Source organism: Microcaecilia unicolor, chromosome 8 (assembly GCF_901765095.1).
Source record: "Microcaecilia unicolor chromosome 8, aMicUni1.1, whole genome shotgun sequence".
NCBI classification, from domain to species: domain Eukaryota; kingdom Metazoa; phylum Chordata; class Amphibia; order Gymnophiona; family Siphonopidae; genus Microcaecilia; species Microcaecilia unicolor.
The window spans coordinates 159,187,469-159,207,319 of NC_044038.1; positions in this window are offsets into that span (position 1 = coordinate 159,187,469).

Sequence of the window (19,851 nt, forward strand, 5' to 3'; positions counted from 1 at the left end):
AGCCCAGAAGAATGAACTATATCATGTACTAAAGCTGGAAAGTTTAGATGCTCAAAAAGGAATTTAAAAGAGAGCTTAAAACACTATTGTTCATGAAAGCCTACAGCAGGGGTAATGCATGACAGGCTACTATTTGCATCAGGACTTTGATATGTTAAATATTTTGAAGTGTCTTTTGTTATTATTTTATTTGTTTTCAGATTGTGTATATATAATTATGTAATGAACTATGGATCAAGCGGAATAAACTTTATTTTAAATAAAATAAATAAAAATAAATACAAAGGTTCCCCCCTCCCCCAAAAGTGGCAAATTTTTCAACAGATCTGGTCCCCTATTTGGCAGAGACTGCTTCACAGAGCTAATAGTTTGTTGCTAAATACACAAAACTGCTTTCAGCTATCTTGGCCTTCAACTGTAGAACTCCCTCCCATTTCATATTAGTCACAACCTTCCCTTCCCACATTTAAGTGTACACTGAAAACTCACCTTTTCTCCAAGGCCCTTGGCCTTTCCTCTGCATAGCTAATCCCCCTTTGACCCTCCTCTGCATTCTTTTCTTCAACCTTCTCTTTTAATACTATCAGTGCATAGCAGCCATACTGGCTCCCTTGTGGTACATCAAACAGCGAATTAAAAAAAAAATACATAAATAAACCTGTAAGTTCTGAGCATGAGGGGGAGGTTTTGAATAAGAGGCAGTGATTACTTGGATGTGGGGGAGCGAGGGATTCACTGGGCCTATTGTGCTGTTTTGAAACTGTTTTGAAGGAACCACACTAGAGGTGTTATTTCATTGTGATGTTCTCTGACAGTTTGGGTTTAGTATTAGGTGAGGTATAAGGGTGATTTATTGTTACATGTTGGCCACATTTATGTGTACACTGTTTCTCGAGAAAGGTGAAGCAACCTGTCCAGATTACAAGAAACAGCAGTGAGAAAAGTGGGATTGAACCCAGACCTCCCTGGTTCTTAATCCACTGCTCAACTACCAGGTTACAACATCCAGCAGTGCAGTTTTACAGGGAGCAATATTCAAACCATGTTTTTACACAGGTAAACATGGATTAACCAATAGAAAATCTAATGAATATTACTACCCTTACATGAACATAAGAACATAGGAGTAGCCACACTGGGTCAGACCAATGGTTCCATCTAGCCCAGTATCCTGTTTCCAACAGTGGCCAATCCAGATCACCAGTACCTGGCAGAGGAGTGTGGTAGCCGTGTTAGTCCACTCTTAAGGTTATCAATAGAAATCAAACAAAATAAAACATGGAAAAGAAAATAAGATGATACCTTTTTTATTGGACATAACTTAATACATTTCTTGATTAGCTTTCGAAGGTTGCCCTTCTTCGTCAGATCGGAAATAAGCAAATGTGCTAGCTGTTTCTCCAATATAGCATCCTTCCTTACATTTTTTACACTGAATGATATATATATTGGAGAAACAGGCCAGATGCTTAAGACAAGATTCAATTTACATAGACATCACATGAACAATTCTGGTGCCAGTAGGGCTCCCACGCCTGTTGGTCAACATTTTACAGGACCAGGACACTGTACCAGTGACTTCACAGTGAGAATCCTGAAAGGTAACTTTAAAACCATACAAGAACGTAAGACCTTTGAAGTCAGAATGATTGAATATTTTAACACCCAACAGAAAGGACTTAACAAGGATCTGGGGTTCCTAGCCCATTATAAACCATAAAGCTGTATTTCTCTGTTGATCACCCCACCCCTCAATTATCCACACCCATCCTGTTAGAATATCAGTGATATGCTTTGATGTCCCCATGCATACCTCCGACCCACCCCCATCCTCCCACCCTGTCAGACTGTCATAGTAATGCTTGAATGTTTTCACTTATATACACTGTCAGCTAGCACATTTGCTTATTTACGATCTGACGAAGAAGGGCAACCTTCGAAAGCTAATCAAGAAATGTGTTAAGTTATGTCCAATAAAAAAGGTATCATCTTATTTTCTTTTCCATGTTTTGTTTTGTTTGATTTCTATCAGTACCTGGCAAAAACCCAAATTGTGGCAACATTCCATGCTACAAATCCCAGGGCAAGCAGTTGCTTCCCCACATCTGTCTCAATAGCAGACTATGGACTTTTCCTCTAGGAATGTGTCCAAACCTTTTTTAAACCCATATAGGCTAACCGCTGTTACTGCATCCTCTGGCAAACAGTTCTAGAGCTTAACTATTTGTTGACTGAAAAAATATTTCCTCCTATTTGTTTTAAAAGTACTTACATGTAACTTCCTTGAGTGTCCCCTAGTCTTTGTACTTTTGGAACGAGTAAAAAATCAATTTACTTCTACTCATTCTGCACCACTCAGGATTTTGTAGACCTCAATCATATCGCCTCTCATCCGTCTTTTCCCAAGCTGAAGTGCTTAAACATGCATGTTTCACGAAAGGAAGACTTTATTTCTGTATTTCTATTATGTACACTTTTTTAAACATTGTTCTTGAATATACATTCATAAATACCAATTTAAAAAGAACTGGGGGGGAGGGGAATAGTCCATCTAGGCCAAATCTTTCCTAGTCATTATCAGAGCATTTAAGGAGCAGAAATTTGGGGACATTCCCCTTTATATCCTCCCCGAGTAGGGCCGACTTGAATAATGAGGTGACATCACAGCCTGTGCTCCAGTGGCTTCAGCCTGAAATATTTTGATGTGGCTAATGACAAAGATTGTTTAAGCCCCTCTGTGTTCCAGATGCTGGCACTGCACTTCATTTCTGAAACCTTTTCTCCCAGCTTTGTTGATCAGCTGCTGACAGCAATGTTATTATCGGTGGCGTACCTAGCTTGGTTGTCACCCAGGGCGGAACACTCCCCTCCTCCAGGCACATCACCCCTCCCTCCTCCAAGCAGTAAGGGGGTACATTGAGCAGTCATAGAGCAACAGTCTACAGGTGCGTAGCTGTCAGCCCCCTCTGACGTCAACTTCCTGTTCCGGGGCAGGGGACTGCCAGAGCAGATAGCTGCGTGCCTGTAGACTGTGGCTGTGTGAGTGATCAATGCACCCCCTTACTGACTGCACTCACTGCCCTGCCTTTGCTACGCCACTGATTATTATAAACCTGTCACACCACATAGCCCTGTAAGGGGACCAAAGGATGCACATATGCACCGGAAGCCCAATTAACTGCTCTTCAGGGCTTTTGTCCCACTGCACTGGATTGGCTTACTGGCATACGCATTGACCTTTCTACTCTGGAACTGAGGGACCTATGGTTAAGGTTTTAGATTTAAATATTCCAGAGATACCGAGGTCCCCTTTTGCTAAGCCACATAGGTGCCTACGTGTATCGAACGCGCGCCAAATTGGAGTTACCGCCCAGTTACCGCATGACCCTTGTGGTAATTTCAATTTTGGTGTGCGTCTGAAAAATATTTTTTTTATTTTCTGGCACGCGTAATGGACGGGTGCCAAGTGGCATTTGACGCACGTAGGTCATTACCACCCAGATTCTTTACCGCTAGGTCTATGGCTGGTGGTAAGGTCTCAGACCCAAAATGGACACGTGGCAATTTTGACTTTTTTTGGCAAAAAAAAAAAAAGGAGGCCTTTCTTACAGAACCAGGACTGGCCAAAAAGCCTCCAGCCTGGAACTAGGTAACTTGGGGGTCCTTTTACAAAGGCGCAATAAAAAAAAAATGGATCAGTGTGCGGCCAAAACCCATGCCTACACTATCGCAAGCCATTTTTCAGTGTGCCTTTGTAAAAGGACCCCCAAGTTACCTAGTTCCAGGCTGGAGGCTTTTTGGCCAGTCCTGGTTCTGAAATTACATCCCAAAACAGTGTGGGGTTTGTAGTGCCTGATCCTGCCCATTGAAATCTGTGCTGCAAGCTCCATAATGCAGCCTGGAACTGGGGGTAACTTAGCATCTGTGAATATTCACCTTTTCCAAATTGGAGCTCAAGGTGAGTGACAAACATGTACACAATTTTCTTTCCCCACTCCACTGGTCTTACAATCTAATTTGTACCTCAGGCAATGGAGAGTGAAGTGGCTCACAAGGAGCATTAGTAGGGAAAGCAGAACTTGAGCCAAGGATACCTGGTTCTCAGCCCACTGCTTTAACCACAGGCTCCACCTCCTCTCTGTAACTATGTCATTTCTGCTCTAGTTCTAGCTGAGGGAAGAGCCCATATGCTATAGCAAAACTCCTTGTACACATGCAGTGCAACAGAATGGGAACGGCTGCTTTAAAAAAAAGGGTAAATACAATTCTAGGACAAATATTGACAATGCAAGTAAGTCAGTAGCAGCCTATGTAATGTGTTAGTTTAGCATCTGTAGTAGAAGCCAATTTCAAAAACTATAGCAGAGCCATTCATAGCTATGTAAACGTAATGATGTTAATTTACCAGGTGGTCTGATTTCAAAATGGGGCTTACTACTATTAATCATTTCTATAGTACTACTAGATGTACAAACTTTATATACAGGTACTTTCTCTGTCCCTAGTGGGCTCACAATCTAAGGTTTTTTTTTTTTTTTTTTGGGGGGGGGGGGGTTGTTACCTGGGGCAATGGAAGTTTAAGTGACCTGCTAAGTGTCACAATGAGTTGCAGTGGGAATTGAACCCAGTTCCTTAGGAGTTCAGTCTGCTGCCCTAACCATTAGGCTACTCCTCCAACCTAAAAACGTTTTTCCCCCACTCAGGAAGCAATGCTAGTGCTTGAGTAACAACAGGTCTGTAAAAATATTTAAATGGCACAGATGTGAAAGGCCTGGCTACTGTATACATGCTGATAAAATGTAAGGCTGAAATCACAGGAAAATTTATTTCGCTTTGAATAAAAACCCAGAACACTACCACAAATTTTGGTCTAATCATTTTGTTGGCACAGGTGCATGAACATAAAAAAAACAGAGAAAAGGACAAAACATATAGCCTGTCTAGTCTGCCCATCCATACCAACTCAGTTTTATAATCTCATCATTTCCTTCAGAGGTCCTCTGTACTTGACCCAAGCCTGTATGAATTCAGTACTACCATTGTCCTCACAATGGGAGGATGTACCATGTGTTCACAATCCTTAGATTACTCCTCCCTCTGCCTTCTTTCAAACCCCCATTCCAGAGTCTACTTTCCATTGAAAGAGACCCGCTTCCTGTGCAGTTACACCTTGGACGTATTTAAATTTCTCCATCATATATCTTCCTTATCCTGCCTTTCTTGCATCTGATACTTATTTAGACTTTTATCTTACCATGTGCTATCACATGCTTTATGATGAAGACCACCATTTTGGTACCTACCCAAGTGCAACATGGATTTAGTGAAGGGAAATCTTGCCTCACCAATCTACTACATTTCTTTGAAGGGGTGAACAAACATGTGGGTAAAGGTGAGCTGGTTGATATTGTGTATCTGGATTTTCAGAAGGCATTTGACAAAGTGCCTCATGAATGACTCCAGAGGAAATTGGAGAGTCATGGGATAGGAGGTAGCGTTCTGTTGTGGATTAAAAACTGGTTAAAAGATAGAAAACAGAGAGTAGGGTTAAATGGTCAGTATTCTCTATGGAGAAGGGTAGTTAGTGGGGTTCCCCAGGGGTCTGTGCTGGGACCGCTGCTTTTTAACATATTTATAAATGAGCTAGAGATGGGAGTAACTAGTGAGGTAATTAAATTTGCTGATGACACAAAGTTATTCAAAGTCATTAAATCGCGGGAGGAGTGTGAAAAATTACAAGAGAACCTTACAAGACTGGGCGTCGAAATAGCAGATGACGTTTAATGTGAGCAAGTGTAAAGTAATGCATGTGGGAAAGAGGAACCCAAATTATAGCTACATCATGCAAGGTTCCACGTTAGGAATCACGGACCAAGAAAGGGATCTAGGTGTCTTCGTTGATGATACGTTGAAACCTTCTGCTCAGTGTGCTGCTGTAGCTAAGAAAGCAAATAGAATGTTAGGTATTATTAGGAAAGGAATGGAAAACAAAAATGAGGATGTTATAATGCCTTTGTATCGCTCCATGGTGCAACCGCACCTCGAATATTGTGTTCAATTCTGGTCGCTGCATTTCAAAAAAGATATAGTGGAATTAGAAAAGGGGCAGAGAAGGGCGACGAAAATGATAAAGGGGATGGGACGACTTCCCTATAAGGAAAAGCTAAAGCGGCTAGGGCTCTTCAGCTTGGAGTTAAAAGGTGGCTGAGAGGAGATATGATAGAGGTCTATAAAATAATGAGTAGAGTTGAACGGGTAGATGTGAAGCGTCTGTTTATGTTTTCCAAAAATACTAAGACTAGGGGGCATGCAATGAAGCTACAATGTAGTAAATTTAAAACAAATCAGAGAAAATGTTTCTTCACTCAACGTGTAATTAAACTCTGGAATTTGTTGCCAGAGAATGTGGTAAAGGCGGTTAGCTTAGCGGAGTTTTAAAAAGGTTTGGATGGCTTCCTAAAGGAAAAGTCCATAGACCATTATTAAATGGACTTGGGGAAAATCCACTATTTCTGGGATAAGCAGTATAAAATGTTTTGTACTTTTTTTGGATCTTGCCAGGTATTTGTGACCTGGATTGGCCGCTGTTGGAAACAGGATGCTGGGCTCGATGGACCCTTGGTCTTTCCCAGTATGGCAATACTTTACATAAATACATAAGTAATGCCACACTGGGAAAAGACCAAGGGTCCATCGAGCCCAGCATCCTGTCCCCGACAGCAGCCAATCCAGGCCAAGGGCACCTGCCACCTGGCAAGCTTCCCAAACGTACAAACATTCTATACATGTTATTCCTGGAATTGTGGATTTTTCCCAAGTCCATTTAGTAGGGGTTTATGGACTTGTCCTTAAGGAAACCGTCTAACCTCCTTTTAAACTCTGCCAAGCTAACCGCCTTCACCACGTTCTCCAGCAACGAATTCCAGAGTTTAATTATGCGTTGGGTGAAGAAAAATGTTCTCCGATTTGTTTTAAATTTACTACACTGTAGTTTCATCGCATGCCCCCTAGTCCTATTATTTTTGGAAAGCATGAACAGATGCTTCACATCCACCTGTTCCACTCCACTCATTATATTATATACCTCTATCATGTCTCCCCTCAGCCGTCTCTTATCCAAGTTGAAAAGCACTAGCCTCCTTAGTCTTTCTTCATAGGGAAGTCGTCCCATCCATGCTATCATTTTAGTCGCCCTTCGCTGCACCTTTTCCAATTCCACTATATCTTTCTTGAGATGCGGCAACCAGAATTGAACACAATACTCAAGGTGCGGTCGCACCATGGAGTGATACAACCGCATTATAACATCCTCACACCTGTTTTCCATACCTTTCCTAATAATACCCAACATTCTATTCGCTTTCCTAGCCGCAGCAGCACACTGAGCAGAAGGTTTCAGTGTATTATCGATGACACCCAGATCCCTTTCTTGGTCCGTAACTCCTAACGTGGAACCTTGCATGTATGTACTTATGTACCCTCTGAACCAAGTCATCTGGTTCACCTCCTTTTGAAGGCGTATCCTCCAGAATTGCATACAGTGCTCTAAATAAGGTCACTCTCACCAGAAACGTAGGCAAAGGCACTATCATCTCCTCTTCCTAATTGCCATTCCTCTCCCTATGCTCCCAAACATTTTGTAGGCTTTTGCTGTCCCCTTATGTATCTGCTTGGCCATCTTAAGATCATCAGACACCATCACCCCCAAATCCACTCTTTTTTTGTTCACAGAACCTTATCCTTGTAGTGTACTATCCAGCTTATTTTCGAAAGAGAAAGACGCCCATATTTCGACCCAAATCGGGAGATGGGCGTCCGTTTCCCGTGGGCGCCCAAATCGGTATAATCGAAACCCAGTTTTTGGTATCCTCCACTGCAGTCCGTCATGGAGACGAACAAAGATCACTGGGGCGTGTCGGAGGCATGGCAAAGGCGGGACTGGGGTGTGGTTATCGGCCAAGGAGAGATGGGCGTCTTTAGCTGATAATCGAAACAAGAAGGGCGTTTTTGACGAGAATTTGGTCCGCTTTATTTGGACCCTTTTTTTTCAGGTCCAAGTCCCAAAAAAGTGCCCCACCTGACCAGATGACCACCGGAGGGAATCGGGGATGACCTCCCCTGACTCCCCCAGTGGTCACTAACCCCCTCCCACCAACAAAAACCTACTTTACAAACTTTTTTTCCCAGCCTGTATGCCAGCCTCAAATGCCGTACCCACCTCCATGACAGCAGAATGTGTTCTATCCTCTGACAGCCTTTCCCTGGTTCTGATTTGGGTCTCGGGTGAGTGTGACACCTTTTCTGTTAAGGGCACTGCAGAGTCACATCAGCAATGCATTGTGGTGGGTGTAGGGTGTTGGGCTCCGTGATTCCACTAGCTTGTGTTAAATGCTCACGATGTTGGTGGTTGGTAGGCTCTACTCCCATGGTGCTTTTCCCTCTGCTTACTGGGTCAGAGTGTGCCCTGTTTTGTTTCCGGTAGTCCATGAGGTAGTGGCCATTTGTGTAAGACACTTTTAGATCCCTTTCATGTGTTAGCCACATTACAGCACTTAGTTCTTACCTTGAATGTTGCTGAAAGAGGGCTTTGTACACCATTCTGCCAGCTCTGACCTACTGCTAATCTCAGTACCAGCGAGACTCGTTGCCAGTGGGGCACAACCTCTGATCTGCAGTTAACTGTGAGTAAAGGTGCTTATTCAAATAAAGGACGTTTTCAGCAAGATTAGTCTTCAGGTGTCAACTGCTGTGCCAAGGTTATACCCCAGCAACAAGTCCTGGAGCACTTTTAATGGGTACTGCAGTGCACTTCAGGCAGGCAGACCCAGGCCCATCCCCCCCCCCCCCACCCGTAACACTTGTGGTGGTAAATGGGACGCCTCTAAAACCCACTGTACCCACATGTAGTTGCCCCCTTCACCGCTAAGAGCTATGGTAGTGTTGTACATTTGTCCCTCCCACGACCAAATGGCTTGGATTGGGATGTTTCTGAGCTGGGTATTTTTAGTTTCCATTATCGCAAAAATAAAAAACCCGCCCATCTCAGAAGGGTCCAATGGATCCATGGCATTTGGTCCGTCCAAACCGTATTTTCGAAATGAGAGATGGACACCCATCTTTTTCAATAATAGGGTCTGTCCCGCCTCTTCACATACCCGTTTTTGGACATAGACGCCCATGGAGATGGGCGTTCGCGTTCGATTATGCCCTTCCACGTGTTTTTGCGTTGGAGGCCAAAACACATAGTAAACATTTTTTTTAGGTATATTAAAAGCAGGAAGCCGGCAAAAGAATTGGTTGGACCGCTAGATGACCGAGGAGTAAAAAGGGCGATCAGGGAAGACAAAGCTGTAGTGGAGAGATTAAATGAATTCTTCACCGAGGAAGATTTGGGTGGGATACCTGTGCCGGAAATGGTATTCGAAGCTGATGAGTTGGAGAAACTTAATGAATTCTCTGTAAACCTGGAGGATGTTATGGGGCAGTTCTACAAACTGAAGAGTAGCAAATCTCCTGGACTGGATGGTATTCATCCCAGAGTACTGATAGAACTGAAAAATGAGCTTGCGGAGCTATTGTTAGTAATATGTAATTTATCCTTAAAATCGAGCGTGGGTTTTTGCATGACCCTGAATTTTTTTTCCATTAAATTTTAGTTACCAAGCTGCAGACCATTCTTCAAGATTCATATCTTCTAGAGTGTCTATCATGTTGCAAATTTTGGTATCATCCACAAAACAGGTAATCCTTTCCCAATAGTCCTTCACAATATTGCTTCTGAAAATGTTGAAAACAAACCAGACCAAAACCAACCCCTGAGGCACTTGTAACACCCCTTTCCTTGGAGTGAATTCCATTTACTACCACCTTTGGTTGCCTCCTACTCAACCACATTTTAACCCAGCCAATCATCTTAGGGCCCCACAGCAAGGGTGCTCAGGATTTAAGAATAGTCTAAGTCAGTGGTTCCCAAACCTTGTCCTGGAGGCACCCCAGCCAGTCAGGTTTTCAGAATATCCACAATGAATATTCATAAGACGGATTTGCATGCAGTGGAGGCACTACATGCAAATCTCTTTCATGGAGAGGGGAGTGTATAAAACTGGCAGGATATAACACATTCCAGTTTCTATTTTGTTGTACATTTTATGAAGGGATAAATATCATTACCGTTTTTCTGATCCAGTTGAAAGCCAAAAGTCAAATACGTCTATTTGTTGAAATCCCAGGAAATGAAACCCCAGTATTACATCAATACCAGAATATGAAGAAATGGTTTTTGATATATTGTGAACCTGAATTACATGCTAAATACTGGCCCAGCCTATTCTTCATATATGGGTCCCTTCGTATGTGTCTCTTCTTTACTAAATTTATCAGAGTTTCTTTCAAACTCTGAGTAAGAAGTAGATGAGAATCCCCTCCGAAGGGACACCACCTTGTAAGTGGTGGAGGGGCTTCCGTGTTTCAATGACTCAGAGGGCTATGCTGAAGGGTTACCCATATCAGACATGCCTCTGAGGAGAAACCAGACAAAGAGTGTGCCAAACTAGAGGATCCAAGATGGCGTCGAGGGAGGATGTACGTTAGTTGAGTTCTCGTTTTACACCAGAATACCTGAAGAAGTAGGTGCGCTCCCCAGAGAATGGGGAAGAAGAAAGGCAAAGCCGTGGTATTGCCCTCCTCGAACACGGCTGGGGTTCCCACCACTTTTCAGTCTACTTTGGAGAGATTCGGGGTCATAATGTCGGGGATATCGGTTCCTGCTTCGGGGAACAGCAGGCTTTATTGCCGAATCTCAGTGGAGAGGGAATGACTTTGAGTCCCCCTGTTGGCATGACCTCTCCAAGACCCGGAAACAGTAACGCTTCGCTATGGAGGCCCTCCCAATCCATGCCCATCCATGCCCCTCTGTCCCCTGCCCCCTCCAATTTCCCTCTCTCCCTTCCATGACCGCCCCCCCCCCTCGCATCCATGCTCTCGTCTCTCCCCTGCCCTCCCGCTCCCATTGTTCAATTCAACTGCCCGCCCTGGGCCCTCTTCTCTCCCCCCAACATCCCTTTTCTTTTTTTTTCTTTTTAAATTTACCTCCGTAGCGGTTCCGACAGTGTCAGTGAAGGAGGCGGTGCTCCCGACGTCGCTAGCCTTCCCTTCGCTGTGTTCCGCCTTCTTCTGACATCATTTCCTTGACGTCAGAAGAAGGCGGAACACAGCGAAGGGAAGGCTAGTGACGTTGGGAGCGCCGCCTCCTTCACTGACGCTGCGCTGCCGGAACCGCTATGGAGGTACATTTAAAACGGAAAAAAAAAGAAAAGGGATGTTGGGGGGAGGGCGAGCGAGGTGAGCATGGTGCGGCGGCGCCCCCCAGAGGGAAGCGCCCCCCTGCCATGCTTACCTCGCTTACCGTGTTGGCACGGCCCTGACTATGGGAAGTGTTGCAGAGTGTGAATAACTCTCTTCTTCAGATGTCAAAATTTTTTTAGGAATAAATATGTGATTATATCAATACTTATCTAACAAAGTGGAAGTCCAAGATAAAAAAATAAAGACTTTGATTTCGGAAATGGTTTCTCTATGAAAATCAGTTAATCTGGTAATGAAGGACAATTTATATTTCTTGTAAAAAATTGGAACTTCTGTATATAGAGTTATATTATTAGTGACTTTTGCCTTTGATTTAGATAGGAACAATGTTTTGAAATTGTATTTCCGACATATGGCTGATAGTTTTTTGGGGTTCAAAGATAAATATATTTCCTGACATATCAAGGGAATCGCAGACTAGGAGATGTGAACTAGAGCGATTCCCTTGTAAGAGGCAAATGCACTAAAGCTAAATGAGCCTTTAATGACCCTCCAACGAGGAAAATTTGATCCGTTGCATGCATCAAAGGGCTTTTACCGAGGAAGCCAGCAGCTAACGAAAACGGAATGGAGATGAGCAATTAGTGTGAAAACCTCATTGAAACGACATGCACTAACCTATTCCGATTGCCTTTACGCAGGAAAAAGGCAGGAAATCTAACGAGAGGTCTGGACCTCTCGTTAGGACAGCTCTGTGCCAGGAAAAATCATTAAGTGAAAAAATAAACAAACTTTGAGCCAATCCCAGCGCATTAGCAGAGCTAAAAGCGCTGTGATTGGTCCAAAGGACGTCAGAAAACACATCAAATAAAAAAAATAAAAAAAGGATCGGGAGGGGGCAAGGGCGCTCATCAGGAGCGTCCTGTATGGACAGCCTTGCCCCCCCCCCCCCGCTGCCCCCCACTTTCCGCCGCGCCCCCCCCCCCCCCGAAAAAGCAAAATTCTAGCAGCCCCGGCCCCCCTCCCTTCCTCACTACTCTGTCTCCCCTCAGCTCCGCCTCCCGACATCCTCCGCCCTGTGCCCCGTCCCCTCTTGGGGTCGTCACCGCCATTCCCCTCCTCCATCAGGCCCCCCTCCCTCTTACCGGGCCCGTGCAGCGCCTCTCTCCTCTGTCTGAAGGCGCTGCACGGGCAAGAAGAAAGCTGATGCCTGCCTTCGCCCAGCTTCTGTCGCGCGTCTCTCTCCTCCTGCGCCCGCCCCTGTCTGACGTCAGTAACCTCAGAAAATATGAATTGTAAGATTATCCATTCCGTGTTTTTCTTATTTTCTTTGAGATTGTTTTCCTGATCTTGGATCCCCCAATTGTGGACAATAATGTGGACTAACAAAGATGATATTTTTCCTTAATGTTTGTTTTAATTAATATTTTCTCTTTTCTTTCCCATTTATGTATTGGACATAAATGTAATATAAAATGAATAAATAAAATAATAATAAAAAAAAAGTAGATGAGAATAAGAGGTCAGTGCAGTGGTTTTCAATGCACTTCTTGGGACCTGAAGCAAATTACTGCTAAGTGAATTCTGATTATTTATTTTATTTTATTGTGGTTATAAAGTTGCTTTCTACATTGATGAAACTGTTATAATTTATTGGGAATATTTAGATTTATTTACAAAAGGAAAGCTATATTCAAAAGGAATTTGAAAGTTTAATCTTGAACTGAAAATTCCTTGAGCAGACTCTATCATTCATTCTGCTCAAACCCTAGAGAGCTTGCATTGTTACAGCACTTAGCTGACTCAGGGACTTATATAATCTGGTGCTCACAAATGGGATAGCGTGTCAAATGTCCAACTGGGTGCCCACCTGGGCGGCAGTGACCATCAAATGGTTTGGTTTGATATGACGGCTGAAGAGGAGGGCGGCCACTCAAAACTCAAAGTCCTGGATTTCAAGCGTGCTGACTTTAGTAAAATGGGGGGATACCTAAGGAAGGAGCTGATGGGCTGGGAGGACATACGAGAAGTGGAAGGACAGTGGTCCAGGCTGAAAGAAGCTATAAATAGGGCCACAAACCTTTATGTAAGGAAAGTAAATAAAAGCAAGAGAAAAAGGAAACCGATATGGTTCTCCAAGCAAGTGGCTGAGAAAATAAAGGCTAAAAAGTTGGCGTTCCAGAAATACAGAAAAACTCAAGACGAGGAACACAGGGAGGAATACCAGAGGAAACTGAAAGAAGCCAAGAGAGAGATACGTCTGGCGAAAGCGCAAGCGGAAGAACAAATGGCTAGAAATGTAAGGAGGGGTGACAAAAATTTCTTCAGGTATATTAGTGAAAGGAGAATGACTAAAAAGGGAATTGTGAGACTAAAAAATACTGCAAACCGCTATGTAGATAATGATGAAGAAAAGGCAAATTTGCTAAATAGATACTTTTGTTCTGTTTTTACTGAAGAAACTCCTGGAGAAGGACCGCGATGGACTGGCAAAAGTTAATTTGAGAATGGAGTGGATATAGCACCAGTCACAGAAGAGAGTGTGTATGAACAACTTGAAAAACTAAAGGTGGACAAAGCCATGGGACTGGATGGGATCCACCCCAGGATATTGAGGGAGCTCAGAGAGGTTCTGGCGGGTCCTCTTAAAGATTTGTTTAATAAATCCTTAGAAACAGGAAAGGTTCCGAGGGATTGGAGAACGGCGGAGGTGGTCCCTCTTCACAAAACATGGTTTTACCAAAGGGAAATCGTGCCAAACAAATCTCATTGAATTCTTTGATTGGGTGACTGGAGAATTGAACCGTGGACGTGCTATAGAAATAATCTACTTAGATTTCAGCAAGGCTTTTGACACGGTTCCCCACAGGAGGCTCTTAAATAAACTGAATGGGCTAAAGATAGGACCCGAAGTGGTGAACTGGATTAGGAACTGGTTGACGGATAGGCGTCAGAGGGTGGTGGTCAATGGAGTTCGCTCGGAGAAGGGAAAGGTGAGTAGTGGAGTGCCTCAGGGATCGGTGCTGGGGCCGATTCTGTTCAATATATTTGTGAGTGACATTGCCGAAGGGTTAGAAGGTAAAGTTTGCCTATTTGCGGATGATACTAAGATTTGTAACACAGTGGACACCCCGGAGGGAGTGGAAAACATCAAAAAGGATCTGAAAAAGCTAGAAGAATGGTCTAAGGTTTGGCAATTAAAATTCAATGCGAAGAAATGCAAAGTGATGCACTTAGGGAGTAGAAATCCACGAGAGGCGTATGTGTTAGGCGGTAAGAGTCTGCTAGGTACGGACGGGGAGAGGGATCTTGGGGTGATAGTATCTGAGGATCTGAAGGCGATGAAACAGTGTGACAAGGCGGTGGCCGTAGCTAGAAGGTTGTTAGGCTGTATAGAGAGAGGTGTGACCAGCAGAAGAAAAGAGGTGTTGATGCCCCTGTACAAGTCGTTGGTGAGGCCCCACTTGGAGTATTGTGTTCAGTTTTGGAGGCCGTATCTTGCTAAGGATGTAAAAAGAATTGAAGCAGTGCAAAGAAAAGCTACTAGGATGGTATGAGATTTGCGTTACAAGACGTATGAGGAGAGACTTGCTGACCTGAACATGTATACCCTGGAGGAAAGGAGAAACAGGGGTGATACAGACGTTCAAGTATTTGAAAGGTATTAATCCGGTAGAACGAGAGGGCATGAAATGTGATTAAAGGGGGGCAGACTCAAGAAAAATGTCAGGAAGTATTTTTTCACGGAGAGGGTGGTGGATACTTGGAATGCCCTCCCGCGGGAGGTGGTAGAGATGAAAACAGTAACGGAATTCAAATATGCGTGGGATAAACATAAAGGAATCCTGTTCAGAAGGAAGGGATCCTCAGGAGCTTAGCCTAGAATGGGTGGCAGAGCCGGTGGTTGGAAGGCGGGGCTAGTGCTGGGCAGACTTATACGGTCTGTGCCAGAGCCGGTGGTGGGAGGCGGGGCTGGTGGTTGGGAGGCAGGGATAGTACTGGGCGGACTTATACGGTCTGTGCCCTGAAAAAGACAGGTACAAATCAAGGTAAGGTATACACAAAAACTAGCACATATGAGTTTATCTTGTTGGGCAGACTGGATGGACCGTGCAGGTCTTTTTCTACCATCATCTACTATGTTACTATGTTACCCAGTCAGATTTTCCAGTCTCAGGACAGGGTTGAGAACCACTGGATTAGTGGTATACAGACTTGCCCCTCAGTTAGGAAGGAGCTCTAAAAAGAGAAATTGAGAAAAAACACTCATGCTCTCTTGATGTCTGAGTTCATTCTTGTTCATCCCCTGCCTTGGGAAGATGGCTGGAGCCAAGGTCTTCAGGACATGTGGAGTAAGTCCCACACTTCTTGTCTGCTGTGCGGAATTAGCAGAATTTTTGTAGATGTGGAGTTCTTGCTGGCAAGCAAAAGAAAGTACCTCTAGTGTTTCAAAGCTGCAGTATGGCCTATGGCAGAGGGAGCATATTAACAGCACAGCCATAGGAGCATAGGAAGATGTTCCTGCTGCTGTGTTGATATTGTAACACATAGAAGAGATTGGGGGTTGGGAACAGGGGACTGAGGCTGGGGGCTGGAGACACGGAAGGCTAACCATTGGTGAATTGAGAGACAAGCAATTAAACTGCACTGCCAACTAGTCCATTACTCAGTATTCCACATTTTATGTATTTATTTATTTATTTCTTGGGATTTATTAATCACCTTTATGAAGAGATTCACTCAAGATGGCGTACAGCAGATGTGGAGGGGCATTTTCGACCGGGGACGCCCATCTCTAAGGGTGCCCATCTCCAAGGATGGCGCAGCGAAGGGGTGGGGCCGTCCATATTTCGAACGAGATGGCGTCCCATCTTTCGTTTCGATAATACGGTTGGGGGTGCCCAAATCTTAACATTTAGGTCAACATTAAAGATGTTTGACCTAAATGCTGAGATCGCCGGATTTAGAGCTGGGCGCCCTTGGTTTTCACCGATAATGGAAACCGATGGCGCCCATCTCAAAAATGAACAAATCCAAGGCATTTGGTAGTGAGAGGGGCCAGAATTCATAGTGCACTGGTCCCCCTCACATGCCAGGGCACCAACCGGGCACCCTAGGGGGCACTACAGTGGACTTCGCAAATTGGTCCCAGGTACATAGCTCCCTTACCTTGGGTGCTGAGCCCCCCCAAAAAACCCCAAAACCCATTCTCCACAACTGTACACCACTACCATAGCCCTAAGGGGTGAAGGGGGGCACCTACATGTGGGTACAGTGGGTTTCGGGTGGGTTTTGAAGAGCTCCCATTTTCTACCACAAGTGTAACAGGTAGGGGGAGATCGGCCTGGGTCCACCTGCCTGAAGTCCACTGCACCCACTAAAACTGCTCCAGGGACCTGTATACTGCTGCGATGGACCTGAGTATGACATTTGAGGCTGGCAATAAAAGTTTTTAAAGTTGTTTTTTTTGAAGGTGGGAGGAGGTTAGTGACCACTGGGGGAGTCAGGGGAGGTAATCCCCGATTCCCTCCGGTGGTCATCTGGTCAGTTCGGGCACTATTTTGGGACTTGGACCTGAAAAAAAAGGGACCAAATAAAGTGGACCAAATTCTCGCCAGGGATGCCCTTCTTTTTTCCATTATCGAGCGAAACCGGCCATCTCAAAGCACGCCCATGTCCCACTCCCGTCCCGCCTTCACTACCCTACCGAAATGCCCCCTTGAAGTTTGGCTGGCTCCGCGACGGAATGCAGTTGGTGCTGGCCAAAATTGGCTTTCAATTATACCGATTTGGCTGGCTTTAGGAGATCGCCGGCCATCTCCCGATTTGTGTCGGAAGATGGCCGGCAATCTCCTTCGAATAAGCTGGATAGTGTAACATAGAATTTTGTTAACAGCATAACAATAGTAGAATAACCAAGAATAAACATAAATACAATAAATGAGGTAAACTTGAAAAAACTAGATTGAAATCTAATAAAACAAGTACCATGAAACAGTATAAAAAATTTACATATTTAACAGTATTGGAATTCAAAAACCAATACAATACAAAGCATAACACTAATGATACACCTAATAAGCAGGCATTAGAACATTCAACTAACATAGATATGATGCTAATGATTTTCTGCAATACAGCTTACCATTTAGCTGAGGGACCAAGAGCAGATATATGATGGGAACAAGATGCATGGTACAGAGTCAGTTGGGATAATTTGATGGTTAGCTAAACTCAAGGCAAGTTCTTTGTATAGTTAATCAAGAGATATGGAACTGATTCAAGTTACAGTATGTGTAGCAAGCTATTCCAGGTGCAGAATGAGTGTACAGTCAGTCATCCTACATATTTAAAGTTTGGGAGAAGAGCTAGGCTTTCACCTGCTTCCTGAAGTAGAGATAGTCTCAAGTTATACGTAGCCCCTCTGGGAGTAAATTTCAGAGCATAGGGGCTACACCTGAGAAGGCTCGCTGGTGGGTATCACGTCGTACAATTTCTTTTGACGAAGGTACAGTTAGTGATGATCTTGAGAAGACCTTAAAGGTGTGTAAAGGGCTAACTTATTCTTTAAGTTCTCTGGCCCATTTTGTCTGAGGACCTTGAAAATCAAACATAGAGTTTTAAATTTAACCCTGTAAGGTACTGGTAGCCAGTGTAGCTTTTACAGGAAGGGTATGATATGGTCACACCACTTGCAGACTTCTATCAGTCGTGCTGCAGCATTCTGAATTAGTTGGAGGTGATACAAACTCGTTTTGGTTTGGCCAGTGTTCAGGGCATTACACTAGTCTAGTCGTGATGTTATCATGGCATGGACCACTGTGGTCAGACTCATCTTTTCAATATATGGAGAGAGATTTTGTAGCTGCCGTAGGTGATAGAGACAGTTTTTGAAGGTTGTTTGAATTGTGGGATCAGAGTGAGTGATGAGTCTAGCAGTATCCCAAGATTTCTGACCTGTGATTTTAGGGGGAGTTCATACTTCCCATAACGTATTTTGAAGTTGGGTATTTGTCCACCTGTGTTTGGTACCCAAAAATCTCTGTTTTATTTGGGTTCAGGCAAAGTTTATTGTAGTGAAGGTTTATTGTTTGCCCATTCCTGAGTTTACTCAGAGCTGAGGGTAGATCTGGTTCAATGGACATGAGTAGTTGCACATCATCAGCATAGATGTAGAATTTTGTGTCCATTGACTGAAGCAGCTCAGCCAGAGGATTGAGGTAGAATTAAATAAAATGGGAGACAGTATGATCCTGTGGCACCCCATAGTCCAGTGTCCAAGGTGATGATGTGCTGTTGTTGAACAGAACTGATTGTTGTCTATCTGACAGATAGGATTTGAACCAAGTAAATACTGTGCCACTGATACCTGTTTCTGCCAGTCTTATAATCATGATATTATGATCCACTGTGTCGAAAGTTGCCGAGAAATCAAGCAATACTAGTATCGAGGCAGATCCCCTGTCACGGTTTCTGTGCAGATCATCAAGAAGCGACACAAGAACTATCTCTGTTCCGTACCCAGGTCTGAAGTCAGATTGACATGGGTATAACAAATTGCTTTCAATTAGCTAGTTATTGAGTTGACTGCAGACTGCAGACTGTCCATTCTATAAGTTTTGCCAGGAAAGGAATGTTAGAGACTGGTCGGTAGTTTTCGAGCTTGTCCACTTCCAGTGAGCTCTTTTTCAGTAGGGGACGCACCACAGCTCTTTTTAATGTTAATGCAGCTTATATAATCGGATTTGTGGACAACCCAGATTTGAAGCTGACTCATCTCCTTCTTCTCAGAATCACAGCATTCAAATGTTATATACAAATAATAAAATATACAATACTAGTAAAAAAGGCCCGTTTCGTAAACAAATGAAACGGGCGCTAGCAAGGCTATAGAGAGAGTGAGAGTGTGTATATGTATGTGTGTCTGTGTGTGAAAGAGAGTGTGCACAGGTAGGGTGAAAATGAAGAGACAGCAGTGAAATTTTACATAGGACAGCTGAACCATTTGAGGCGTGTTTGTGTGTCTGTGTGAGAGAGTGTGTATATGTGTGTGGGTGCGTGTGTGTGTGAGATAGAGACAGTGTAAGTGTGTGTGTGTGCATCTGTGTGAAAGAGAGTGTGAAAGGGTAGGGTCAAAATGTACATAGCACATTTGAGGCAGTTCTTGCCTTATCTCCCCTGCCGCCCCCTCCATAATCAACGATTCGTTCCTTGTCTACCATCCCCTCTGTGTCCCTTGTGTGTGTGTGTGTGTGTGTCTTCCATCCCCTGTGTGTGTGTGTGTGTGTGTGTGTGTGTGTGTGTGTGTGTGTGTGTGTGTGTGTGTGTATAAGAGAGAGAGAGAGAGAGGTGCTAGCAGTCCCTGTGATAGTGGCAGGTCAGTTGCTCATTATAGCCTGTTAAGAGTGAGAGTGTGTGTGTGTATGTGCTGGGTTCTTTCCTTCCCTCCTTTGCCCTCCGTGTCCGTTGTTTGTGTGGAGATCAGAGATCTATATGGTCCTTTTAGTGTTGCTGTTGATGTCGCGTAGCAACTGTGTGCTGCTGGTT